Genomic DNA, 14189 nt, shown 5'->3' with positions numbered 1-14189 from the left:
ATGGTCCTGCTTCTCCTTAAATGCAGAGGCATCTGTAGGACCAACTATGGCCCTCTCTCCTTGGAGGAAGCTAACCCATGAATGGGAAGCAAGTAAAGAATGGAAATGGAATATACAAAGAGGTTAAGACTGGTCGGTTATGTTGACCCTTTCTTATGGCGACACCAAACAATCTATCTGACCTATCAAGAGACGCTACTGATCCCACCATAGCCATCAAACAAATGAGTAACAATTGACTCCTAAGTTCTGCACGCGTTCCTCACACTAAGCATACAACTTAGAGGTTTATTTGGTTATTATTCCTGTCTTCCAGTGAGTGCTGCTGGCACATCACATGGCCTTTGTTGAAGTCTAGTTCAAACCTTGTTTTTTAGATGAGGGAGGTCAGCCCAAGGTCAACAGGTAGTAATTAACAGAGCAAGAATTTGAACCCAGGTCCTCTGACTCTAAAACCAGCTAGCAAAGAGAATGATTAAAAAAAAAAATTGCTTGTTCGAGAATTTTAACACATTTTAATAAGCTAAAAATCCCTAAAAAGGACTGTTAAAATTAAAAGCTCCTATTTTTATAACACTTTATAGCAACAAGGTTAACACTGTGGCCTTACATAAATTACAACATGCTGCAAAACAAGAAACTGGATAGGAGAACCAGGGTAGAAAATGTCAAAGAAATCATGAGCAGGGATAAAAAGGGAAAGATGGGAAAGGAGCCAGGAAGGACTCAAGCACAGGACAGCCCTCATGCTCCCGGCACCCACAGAATAATTGAGAGAATAGGAGGAAGGCCTCCAGCACTGTATATAACATATATTACATATACGTAACACGCATATACAACATATACATATAACATATATATCTAACGTCAGCTATTATTATAGTTCATCTATTTGGTTTTGCCTAATTTCTTCCCCTTTTCTCTCTTTTAAGGAATGCATTGTTGTAACAGATACTGTCTGGGAAGAGAGAGGAGGAATGATATAGGCAAAATTTTGTTGCTGCTGTCAGTCATTTTCAGTCCTGTCCAACTCTTCATGACCTCATTTGGGGTTTTCTTGGCAAAGATACTAAAGTAGTTTGTAATTTCCTTCTCCAGCTCATTTAACAGATAAGGAAACGGAGGCAAAAAGGGTTAAGTTACTTGCCCAGGGTCACACAGCTGCTAAGTGTCTGAGGCCAGATTTGAACTCAGAAGATGAGTCTTCCTGATACCAGGCCCAGAGCTCTATCCACTGAGCTGCCAGGGAAATTTAGGCAATACAACGATATTAAAGATTTTAAAGATATTAAAAATTATTTTAAAAAAATAAAAGGAAGTTGAATATCAAAAACACCAATCAATGCGACTCTTCTGGACCCAGAAGGAGAAAGAAGCTCTTTCTTACCAGGTGAAAATCAGCCTCTGGGGACCCAAGGAGGAGACACTCAGCCTACTTCGAGGCAACCCCTCAGTGTTAACCTAATCAAGGGTGTGGGCAAGAGGCAGAAATCGACGATGGTCCTCTCCTTCTCCCAGCATGTGGCACCAATCCAAGGAAAGGGGGATAACTGACCATGTGTGGAATGCCCTTCGAAGCTGCCTGCTGAATAGGCATTTCTTATTCACCATTCCCCAGATTCACAAGAGGTAGCTCCTTCCAAAGGAGACACGTTCTGGTTGTCTCATCCAACCAGTTTTTATTAAAGGCTTACGATTCATGGGTCTCAGCGGATACAGAGACATCAGCAAAACCATCCTCTCCCCTGAGGAGCTTACATTCAATTGGGAGGAGACAATGTGTATGCATAAGTCAATATAAAACATATGTGAAGCAAATTTGGAGGTGAAACCAGAACCTGGGGGGATCAGGAAAGGCCTGATGCACAGGTTGAAGCCTGAGCTGAACTTGAGAAGGCAGCTCAGGCTTTCTAAGAGGCAGAGGTAAAGAGTGAGCTGGAGCTGATACAGATGTCCTCCCTACCCTCTAGTTCTTACCAGCTTTCTCTAGCACAGGGATGTCCACAGACTTCTCTGTGGACAGACTTCAAGGAGTGGGAGTGTCTGTGAACTGATATGGGAGGAAACTGACATTTGTATTCCAATATCATGAATTTCCTTTGTAATCCAATGCATTTTATTACATGTATTTAAAAACATTTGGCAAAAGGGATCCATAGGCTTCAAAATAAGTTACAAAACCCTTTTTGGCTCAAGCATTAATAACTCATGTTCTTATAACAGTTTAAAGATGGGAAAAAGCTATTCTTAACAACAACATGGTAAAGCACTCCAAGGTAAGGTGACTTGTTGGAGGTCACTCAGCCTTGTTAAGTATTAGGATCAAGATTTGAACCCAGGTCTTTCAAGACTAGGGGGCACAAAGGATAGAATACTAGGCCTGGAGTCCAGAAAATCTGAGAACAAATTCAGTCTCAGACATTTTTAAGCTGTATGACCCTGGCCAAGTCACTTAACCTCTGTTTGCCTCAGTTTCCTTAACTGTAAAATGGGGATGATAGCAACACCCACTTTCTAGGCTTGTTGTTGTGAGGACCTAATGAAGTATTATTCGGAAAGCACTTAGCACAGTGCCTGGCACATAGTAGGTGCTATATAAATATTAGCTACTATGATGATGACTCTAAAATTCAGCCCTCTACCCCCTACTGTGCGTTGTGGAGGGCATTTCTATAGGTTTCTTCCAACACTGACGTTTGGATATCCTGACCTTCCCAAAGTCACCCAGAGTAGAAGGTAGGATTAAGGGTTGTTTACACAAAGGACAGAAATGATTGCTGGACACTGGAATCCAGCCGGGGTGAGAGAGCAGGCCAGCGGCTTTCTATTCCCTCTCAGCTCAGCCCAGCCCAGGGATTCTTCCTTCAGGAAGCCACTTTTAAAGAGCGAGGATGACATTTCTTATCTGAAGAATGCCTGGATTTATGCTGCTTCTGGCCTTTGGTGGCAATTTTCTTGTCGCCATTTGGCTGGAGTTACTGCTGAGTTAGTAGAAGAAGGAATGCATGTTAAGGCTGACCAGAGCCATGGACTGGTGGGGCCTGGGAAAGGGGCTGCCAGCAGCTGCTGTGAAACCTGAGGCTGGGGGAGGCGGGGCTGAGGGCGGCCCCAGTGACGAGAGGGCAAGGCCTGGGGCAGAATCTCTGCACAAGCCAAAATGAGCAGGTATCACTCCAGAAGACTCCTTGGCTACAATAGTCTGGTGGGGCAGGGCAGGGACACAGGTCTACTTCTTAAAACTCACTGGGTTTTCCATAGCCCTTTGCGGTTTCCAAAGCACTTTCTCCCCCACAATTGTAATAAGAAAAAAAAAATAATAGCTGGCACTCATAGGGCATTGCAAGGTAAGATGAGAAGTTAGCACAAGCGTCATCCTTGTGGTTTTTTGGATTTGTTTTTGTTTGAGAGATGAGGCAACTAAGAAACCTCAGACAGACTAAGTGACCCCCGCCTCCACTCCCAGGGAATCTTGACCTAATATGATCCTCACAACACCCTGTAAAATGGATGCCATTGTAACTTTAACCCCATTTGACAGATGAGGAAACCGAGGCTCCATCAAGGGACCAAGTGTCTGGGGCTGATCTAAACCTGGATCTTCCTGACTCTCAGTCCTGTCCAGTCCAATGTTCCATATTCACTCTACCATGTGGACATTCAGTCCCTGACGAGCAAGAACCTGTCATACTATGTATACCCAGATTTATCTACTGGCGTGCTTAAATTCTCCCAAGCAACTAAGAAAAAGATGTATTTTATCAAGCAAATGAGAAGGTGCTCGAAACATTCAGCGAAACTTGAAATACATTACAGATGTCAGCTGCTGTTGTTGCTTGTTTGGGTGTTGGGGGAGGCAATTGGGGTTAAGTGACTTGGCCTGGGTCACACAGCCAGTAAGTATCTGAGGCTGGATTTGAACTCAGGTCCTCCCGACTCCAGGGCCACTGCTCTATCCACTGCATCACCCGGCTGCCCCTGTTGCTATTACTGTTGTCGTTGAGAGAGCAAATGTCTTTAAGGCTGGTTTATAAAGCAACGAGTATTTACAGGACATATCTACCATGTTCCCTGAATCATGCTAGACACTATGGAAAATGCTGAAGTGTTAAATGGGCTAGTTCTTTTCAGGAGTTTACAATCTAGTTTAGGACTAACACATGGAATGATACACCCCAGACGAATGTAAATATATTCTAAATTATAAGGTACAGGCCATAAAATCTGGGGGCCGGACACATCAACGCAGGCTCAACGTGTTAGGAAAAAACCTTCATGGAGGACATAGGAAGAAATAATGCATTCATATTGATCTAAAAATAACAACAAATTTCGATTTTTAAAAACGTTGAGAAAGTCAACAAAGGCAACAGCCCAAAGTTTCCCTGATTGTTGATTTTTAACAACAACAACAAAAAAACAAAATAACTTTTTAGAAGAAAACAAGCTTCATACTACAGAGAAACCAGCTAAAGAAGTTGCCATTAAGCTGGAAAGGATACCAGAGGCCAACCAATCCAACGCACCCATTTTTCAGATGAAGACACTGAGTGAGGTCGTGATCATCAGAGGCCCCAACTCTAGAAAACCAGGAGCTCCCTACATTAATGAAATCAGAGGCTCAGAGCCACACCACCAACAAAAACAAAATCTCAAACAGCAAATCAGACATGATATATCAAGTTAGGGCACTCGTGGAATTGTGCCGCTGTTAGAAAATTACTTCTTCCTACAAGTTCAGCCAAACTGGCGATGGCAGATTCATTAAAGATTTGGAACGTTTGTTCAGTAATGAATGGATTTCATCATAGCAACAGTAGTATAAACAGAGCTACTTCTCCTTGGGAACACTGAACAAGTCTGGCTGCTAATCCTGAAGAATTTCACATCGCTTTTCTCAAAAACACTACCTCAAAAGAGGCAAGGCATCATGGGAAATGGAATCTGGAATAGTTAATCATGCCAACCCATGAAGTGGTGCACATTACTTGTATTAAGAGGAATGATTTTCTAGTACTATATCAGTGTGGTTTTTTCTTTCTTTCTTTCTTTCTTTCTTAAGATACATGTTGCTTGTCATTAGCTATCGACCTTTCTTACACACCGCCCCCCCTCCAGGATTCAGTGCTATACAGACGCTATGGAAAGGACACCAGATCTGGAGTTAGAGAACGTGGGTTCTAACCCTGGCTTTGTCATTTCCTCCTTGTGTAATTTCAGGCAAATCATTTAACCTCTATAGGCCTGAGTTTCCTCATCTGTAAAATGAAGGAGTTCAATGAGATGATCTGTAAGTTCCTTCCCAGCTCTACATCTATGATCCCAAAACCCCAAAATTGACATCAGACTGATACAACTAACAGAATGAACAACTTCCTCCACATCCCATCCCTCCAAACTGTTCTCTCATTTCTGTATGAGCTGGTACAGAATCAAAGAGTTAGGAAGCCCCTCTAAGGACAGTGACTCCGGCTTCTACCTGAATGAGAAGAAGCCCCTTTCTAACATCCCTTAGGATGTCATCTAGTCTTGCCTGAAGCTCTCCTTCAAGGCCTGGCTCAAAAGCCCTGACAATCCCAACAGAGATTAAGCACATGCTTCACGAGAGGCCCCACACTCAGTCCTGGAGAGAACAGTAGCATGCGGTCTTCCTCCATGAAGAATTTCCTAATACCTCCAATAGGAAGTGAGCGTTTCCTTGACCTTGAAGGCATGTCAGCCTTTACCTTCATCCTCTGCATCATAATACCAATGATGATACTCATGACACATATGAACTCGATTCAAAAGTGCTTTATTATGTGCCTACTGTATGCCAGGGGCTGAGGAAACAAAAGGTAAAAATGAAATATACCCTGTCCTCAGAGATTACATTCTACTAAAAGAAATAACATTTATAGATAAATCAAAAGAAAATATATACAAAGGAATTTCAGGGTGGAGGGGTTGCAGAATCAAGGAATCACTTGAGCTGAGTCATGAAGGGAGCTAGGGAGAAAATATTAAGAACATCAGCGAGGAATGAAGTGCTATGGTGGATCTTGGGAATGGAAGGTTAAAAATATCTCAACAGGGTAGACATTTAGTTGAATTTAATGAGGCAAAACATAAAACAGATAAATGCAGGATTATACTGGTGTTAAAAAAATCAATTTCACAAATACAAGATGGGGAAAGAGGGCTAAAGAATGCATATGAAAAAGATCCGAGGGCCTCAGTGGATCCCATCACTTGATTGAAATTGCTTTGTCTTGGATTAACAAGGTTCTCCAGTACTTTTGAGAGTCACTGTGAAGATCAAATAAGATTACTTAATATAATGTGTTATGCAAATCTTAAAGCACTATATAAATGCAAGCTATCATTATTATTATTATTATTAGGGCAGCTAGGAGGCGAAGTGGATATAGTGCTGGGACTAGAGTCAGGAAGACCCAAGTTCAAATTCAGTTTCAAACACTAGCTATGTGACCCTGGGCAAGTCACTTAACCCTGTTTGCCTCAGTTTCCTCATCTGTAAAATGAACTGGAGAAGGAAATGGCAAATCACTCTAGGATCTTTGCCAAGAAAACCCCAAATGGGGTCACAAAAGAGTTGGACACGACTACAAAACAACTGAGCAGATTATTATTATTATTGTTACTTAATTTGATGGCCTTTTCTGACCTCCATTAACCTGGCCACATGAACAGTCTCTCTGTTTACCTCCCACCTATCTGGCCACTTCTTCCTCAGTCGCCTTTGCCACACAACCATCTGCCTCTTACCCCCCTAAGGTGTCTCCCAAGGATCTATGGGTTCAGTCCTCACTTAGACCCAGGTGACTCCCAAATTTATAGAAGCAGCACTAATGTTTCTTGTTATCATTATCCCCACATCACCATCTGCCTGCTGATGGATGTCCTGTAGACATCTGATACTCACTGTCTGAAATACAACTCATTTTCCCCCCAACTAACCCTACCCCTTCTCCAAACTTCCCTAATTCTGTTAATAATGATAACAACAGCAACAATAATATTTAGTATTTATATAGTTCCAGGCACTGTGCTAAGCACTTTATAAACAGTATCTCATTTGATCTTCACAACAAACCTGGGAGATAGGTGCTATTATTATCCCCATCTTACAACTGAGGAAACTGAGGCAAATAGGGGTTAACTGACTTGCCCAGGGTGACACAGCTAGGATTTGAACTCAGGTCTTCCTAAATCCAGTTCCAGCATTCTACCTCTTAAGAATCCTTCCCTTCCTTTAAGATTCAGTTCAGGTGTTATCTCACATGACAGCCCTTCTCTGATGTGTGCTCCCACCTGCCCCACATAAGCTTTCCCCGGCTATTTCGTGCTTTCTCCGTTTTGGAGTGATTCTGTATTTACTCATTCTTATTCATGGTGAAGTTTGTGACAAGAATGTAATCTCCTGGGGAGGGCTGGGGAGTATAATGTTTTTGCATTCTCTGTGCCTAGCTCAGGAACCCTCATGGACGGTAGGTAGCCAGTAAAAATCAGTTAAACTGAACTGAACTTCAAGGTCAATGAGTCAGCGGTGTGACAAGGTAGCCAAAAATGTTAATTTAGTCTTAGGGCATAAAAGGGACATAGGGTCCAGATCAAGGAAAGTGACAGTTCCATTGTATTCTACCCTAATCAGACCACAACTGGTGAATTACTTTGACTTTGGGGTATCATATTTTAACAAGAACACCAATAAGCTGACATGTCCAGAAGAGAGGTACTATGATTTTTAGAATCTCTTTAGAAAAAGAGAGCCTGAGACATTGATCCTGGAGAGAAGACTTGGGGAGTAGGGGATAATAATGGCTATCTTTGGGTATTCAAAGGCGTGTCATATCAAAGAGGGCTAGCCTTGTTCTGCTTATATTAGGAACTTGCCAGTTAAGTGGTAATATAATTACAACAGACACCAAATTAGCTTCTAGCTATTAGGAATGGGGGCGGGAAGAGGGGTGGTGCAACATAATAGCTGGTCCCTCCCCACCTTGGCTTCAGCCAGACCAGCGTGCCCCAACAAGCCCTGTTAACTGCACGGAGGACACCTTCTATTGTCAATAGGGTAAGACCCCCTTGATGCTTGACTGACCTTCCTTCTGGAAAAGGGAAGTCTCTGATGATTTTCAGATCCAGCACTATAGAATGAAGGCAGTATAATATTGTCTCCAATCCTTGAGAGGAAAAAACTGAACATTCCAACAACAGGTCATGGCAAGAAGAAGCATAACTAGGAGGCCATGACGGGAACACACTGGAAGCGGTTCTTCTAAGGAACCTTGCTCTCTTCCTGGCAGACACAGGAGCAGAAAGCTGAGACATTCTGGGTTCTGTCTTTTGTCACTCTATCTCTCTCATTTGGCAGAGAGGTAGCGTTCTTCATCTTATCTTGGCACTTTTCCCTCTTTCCTGTGATGGACAAAGAAGTGGAAGGCAGGGCCTTCTTGGCCAGCCTCTTCCCTTCTCCTGAAAGATGGGGCAGTAGGAAGCACTGAGACCACAGAAACACTACTCTCCCCCCTGGCAGCTACCTCTCTGCTAGGAGGTGGGATGTCAACACAGCCTCATTTAGAAGTAGACAACTCAGCCCAAGAGAGGTGAACCTTATCATCTTCTTTTCATGAATGTTTATCTTTGGAATTATTGTTATGGCTTATGTTGCCACCTCATAGAAATCCTTTTAATGGTTTTATATGTTCCTTTCAAATACATGCTTGACAGGCATTAATCACCTCTGTCTTATGTTATTCAGAGGGGTTTGAAATACAATGCTTGTCCATCATTGACAAGATGCCTAAAATACTGGCCTACAGATCTGGGGGATGTTCTAGTGTCTTTAACACTTGACCCCAGTGGATGGAACTAGAAGCAATTGGTAAATATTACAAAGAGCCAAATTTAGGCCTGAAACTGAGAAAACTTTTGAAAGATTAAAGCTATCCAAAAGTGAAATGGGCTGCCTTAGAAGGCAGCAGGTTCAATCTCATGAAAAGTATTCATGAAACTATTCAAAAAAGCTAGATGCCTAGTTGTGAGAAACATAGAAGAGTTTCTTGTTCAGATACAGGCTAGACTTGACGCCCTCTAGAATACATTCCAATCCTGAGATTCTGGTATTTTCTATTAATGCTAAGCCCTACATTTTAATGCGTATATATTTATACTTCATCCTTCTAGTGGGATATCATAGAAACCTGACAGGAGAGCCAGACAGCTGTTTATAGCTGGCTAATGACTAGATGAGGCAGGCGGTGTAGTGGGCAAGAGCACTGGACTTGTAATCAGGAAGACCAGAGTTCAAATTCTGTCTCTGACATTTACTAGCTGTGTGGCCCTGAACAAGTCACTTAGTCTCAGTTTCTTCATCTGTAAAATCAGGTTAACAGTAATACCTATTTCACAAGGTGGCTGTGAGGATCAAAAATGAGACAGCTAGGGGCAGCTAGGTGGCACAGGAAATAGAGCTCTGGCCTTGGAGTCAGGAGGCCCTGAGTTCCAATCTAGCCTCAGACACTTAACACTTACTAGCTGTGTGACCCTGGGCAAGTCACTTCACCCGATCGCCTAAGCCCCAAAAAAAAAAAAAAAAAAAAAAAAAAGACAGCTTACATACAATGCTTTCTAGTAAACCTTAAAATGCTATATAAATTTTAGCTATTGTTATTAATTTTCACCATACAGATTTTCACATATTTCTCAGGACTACCACAAGTCCATCTGCTGTTGTTCAGTCGTGTCCAACTCTTCATGATGCCAAAGATACTGGAGTGGTTTTCCATTTCCTTCTCCAGCTCATTTTACAGATAAGGGAACTAAAGTAAACAAGGTTGAGTGACTTGCTCAGGGTCACACAGCTAGTAAGTCTCTAAGGCTGAATTTGAACTCAGGTCTTCCTGACTCCAGTCCTGGTGCTCTATCCACTGCGCCACCTGGCTGCATTAGCAGGTCCAAAAGACTACAGAAGCCATATTCTATGGCAACGTGTCTAGCAGCCTCCATTAATGTTCTATTCCTGTCTCATCATGGTGTGGAGATGACCCTGGGTTCTTGAATACCACCACACCGGTGCGGCAACAGTTCTTGGGGATCCTACCATTCTAGCACAGCACACACTGTAGGTCTGGTGATAAATTGGGTATCCATCTTCTAAAGACCACCCCCACTACATCTGGAGGATAAACCATCAAGGAAAGAATTCTTTTTGGCCACAACAACATACAAACTGTCTACATTAAGGCATGGGGGTATCAATCTTCTTTTAAGGAGTACCTACAACCATGAAAGTCACAGATATTTTGAAACATGCACCTACAAAGAGCTGAGAAATACTGCCAATATCGAATGGGCTGTTTTTGCCTCTGGTTTTACTTATTCATTAAAAAATTTTTAAATTAAAAAAATTTATTTTTACTTATACATTTCCCAACTAATAACTTATAGATATGCCATCAAATATCTTAAGAACAAAATTCATTTTAAACAACTTTATGAAAAAACAAAGGCTAAACCTTACTCCCTTCATTAGAGAGGGAAAGGTATATGGATGTGGAATATTCCACATATTGCCAGATGTGGCTAGTACATTGCTTGGTTTTGCTGAACTGTGTCTTTGTTTTGTTTTGTTTTTTCCATCTTTATCACAAGGAAAATCTTGTTGGGCAGGAGAGGACAGAAAGGTATAGCCAAAAATGAATATGCTAGAAAAAGAAAAGGGGGTCAATGAAACACGTTTTTAAAAGATACATAAGAGCAGAAGGCCAGAAAGAATAACAGGCTTTGAATATTACATACTGAATTCATGATATATTTAAGTAAGCTAGAGATTCAGTTTCACATACAATTCTCTGTCTACTATAGGAATGGAAGTGCTCATTTTACTCAAGTTCACAAAAGGAAGTGAATGTGATTCAAAAAACAAAGTCTAAACCAATGACTTCCAAGGGCTGACAGTGACACATACCTCCCTTTTGTCAGAGGTGGTAGACTACAGGTGCTGAATGAGGCAGACCTGGAACATGGGCAGTGTGTTCATTTGTCTTCCTTGACCACTTTTTTTGTTACAAGGCAAGGTTCCATTTTGTGGGTTGAGGCAGAATGGGGTTGGGGAGAGGAGTCACTGGGAAATTGTGAATTAACTGAATTAACTTACATATGTAAAGCATTTTGTAAACCTTAAGATACATAAATGTTTCTTGCAATCACTGGAAAATGATAATGATGTTAAGAAAAAGAGAGGAGAACATGAAAGCTTTTTCACTAAATATCGTGACCCATAAGATCAAACCAATGAGTGTGACTGATATCTCCAGCAATATCCACAAAGGCAGAATCAGCTGGCAACATCAATATTCCAGGTTAGGGTCGCTGAAAAGGTCAAGCGGGGTTTCTCCTCCAGCAGGCCCCATTCCATGGCACCCTGGCTTTCGGGTTCTTTGGAAATCCTCTATAAATACTTCACAGGTGTGGTTGGGAAATTACCTTAGCCACACGTTCCAAGCACACTCAGCTGGCATAGCAGATTCAGCGCCCTCGTTCCGCCCAGTTCTCATCTCAGAGTGAGGGACGGCACCTATTCAGCAATGGCAGCCAAACCCTCAGCGGGTTTTTCTTTCCCCATTCCCACTCTACCCATTTCAGTTTCACAGTCACTTCCAAATGACTTCCAGATGATTTCTGGTTACCAAGGGATGAAGAACATTCATGACATTTATAAATACTGCAATGGTCACAGAGACATCATGAGGGAATAGCCAAATAAAGTATAAATTTCCAGGGGAAAAGAAAAAGTACTTTTTTTGGGTAATCTCAGGAAATACACATAGGAAGTATTTGTTTTTAAAATATTTACCTCAACATGAAGAAAAAAAAAAGATGCTCTCTATTGTCTAGGCAGCAGTACAAAGAACCCTTAACTCCAGTCACAGGACCTGAATTTTTTGCCACTTAACACACCTTCATGACTTTGGGAGAATCTGGTAACCACTCTGGGACTCACATTTATCTTTTGGAAAATGAGAGAAAGGGTCAGACCCCCAAGCTCCATTCCAGCTTAAAATCTTACAATAATAATAATGATAGCTCACACTCTTCATGACTCCTTTTGAAGTTTTCTTGGCAAAGATACTGGAGTGGTTTGCCATTTCCTTCTCCAGCTCAATTTACAGATGAGGAAACTGAGGCAAACAAGGTTAAGTGACGTGTCCAGGGTCACACAACTAGTAAGTGTCTGAGGCTGGATTTGAACTCGGGTCTTCCTGAATCCGGGCCGGCACCCTATCCACTGTGCCACCTAGCTTTCTTTGCCAGTAATCATCTACATAAGCAAAACTAGGTCAGAAAAAAAATCTCACAACATATCCTGAGAATCTTAAAAAGAGTGCGTCCGGGCATCTTTTTTAAAATAAATATTGACTCATGGTTTCTCTTAAAAATCAGTATTTGATAAAAGGTGAGTTGATTCTGACGGTCTCCTACCTGTGAAGGAGGACAAAATAAAGAGAGAACATGAACTGCCTGCATTGGATTACCAGGCAAATTCAATTTGGTTCCAATTAAAAAAGGTCCACTTGACAAGACTAATTAGGCCAGGGTAATTTGAGATTTTGAAGAAATCCAAGAGGTACAGTTCTATAAAGCCAAGATTAACCAGGCCTGACTCCCCAACTACTGCCTCACTCCCTACCACCCCCAGAGTATAATCTGCCATAAAATACATCAGGGAAGGCGGTTCTTACACAGTAGCCCCATCCGAGACCATGAGAGTTTCTCACCTCACACCTTGGTGCTGTGACACACCCCACAGCTTAGCCTAGTTATACAATGTGAGATCACATCCTCAGTTATGTTTTTATCACTTAATTGCCTCTGTAAAAAGGGGATAATCCTACTGTCCACAAAGAGTGGGTGGTTTGTAGGTTCTAATATCTGCATGTGAAATGTAAGAAATAGGTTAAGTTTTTTTTTTTAAAGGGGGGGAGCTTTTTTTTTCTTTTAAACTACTCTATTTTTAACTGTGAAAGAATAAAGTTTTACTGGTGACAAAGAGAGAGAGACAAGAGAAAGAGAAAGAAAGAATCCTCAGCAGCATTAATACAATTTTTAACTCCATTAAGTTTTGGCTTGAATTTCAGGATTCGGTAATAGGGTCTCAGAACAGGACGCCTACGAGCACCCTAGTCAAGGCCCTGTTCTAGAAGAGGGGTTGAGCTGGAAAGGAAGCCCTGGATTCAGCTGGAATGAAAAGTTCCCCTACACAGGATGAGGGCTAACAGGGACTTACTTTGTAACACGAAGGTAAGGCTCCCTCAGGGCTCTGACACCAAGGCTTCTCAACAGCAAAATGTCACTTTCCTACTCCTCCACATGTTGCACAATACAAATTAGACTAGACCTTTTTTTTTTTTAAGTTTAAAACTGAGTTTAATTAGGACTCTTAAAAAAAAATTACTTGTAGGAGGCAGAGTACAAATCATCAACTTTCCCATATTGTTTTTATTCCAACCATTGTTTTTTTTGTTTTGAGACTTTTTTTGTTTATAAGATAACAGTAGAGATGGTTAAAAAAAAAAAAAGAGGAAAATGAATAAGGAGGGAAAAAGGTCTTTGGAAAAAACTTTATTTTTGTACTTGTAGCTTGGGCAGCTAGGAGGTGAAGCTAGGTGGCACAGCACCAAGCTTAGACCCGAGTTCAAATCCAGTCTCAGACACTTACTAGCTGTGAGACCCTGGCCAAATCACTTAACCATGTTTGCCTCAGTTTCCTCATCTGTAAAATGAGCTGGAAAAGGGCAAACTACTCTAGTATCTGCTAAGAAAACCCCATATGGGATCACAGAGAGTCAGACATGACTGAACTGAAAGCTTCCCCCTTCACAGCATTTACCTTCTTCCCCTGTTCCATACTCTTCCCAAAATTAGAGTAAACCTCAGTCTCCCATGTTTCACTGACTCTGTCAGTAACTCCTTGACGTGATCTAACTCTGGCCCATTTCCCTCGACAGCCTCTGTCACCCTCTTCTTTCCATGTTCCTGTACCCCGTCTGTCCACTCCCCACACACACTCTCTAGCCAACTTTACCAGTCAGAGGTGTGGGAAGTCGATACCAGGCCCAAGGCCAAGCTCAAAAGAGCCCTTGCAGAACCGAGATGCTCAGAGCACTGTGCCCAGCCAGCAGACT

At 41.9% G+C, this 14189-nt stretch overlaps 1 protein-coding gene across 1 annotated transcript in view; it reads right to left on the bottom strand.

The window, feature by feature from the left end:
- The window catches only part of LGR4 (leucine rich repeat containing G protein-coupled receptor 4), a 122654-nt gene that overhangs the window by 47626 nt on the left and 60839 nt on the right, over positions 1 to 14189 (bottom strand). The window lies entirely within an intron of this gene.

Source organism: Vombatus ursinus, unplaced genomic scaffold (genome assembly GCF_900497805.2).
Source record: "Vombatus ursinus unplaced genomic scaffold, bare-nosed wombat genome assembly UNPS02009770.1, whole genome shotgun sequence".
NCBI classification, from domain to species: Eukaryota; Metazoa; Chordata; class Mammalia; order Diprotodontia; family Vombatidae; genus Vombatus; species Vombatus ursinus.
Note: the sequence above shows the minus strand (reverse complement) of the source record. Positions and strands in the feature narration are given on the sequence as shown.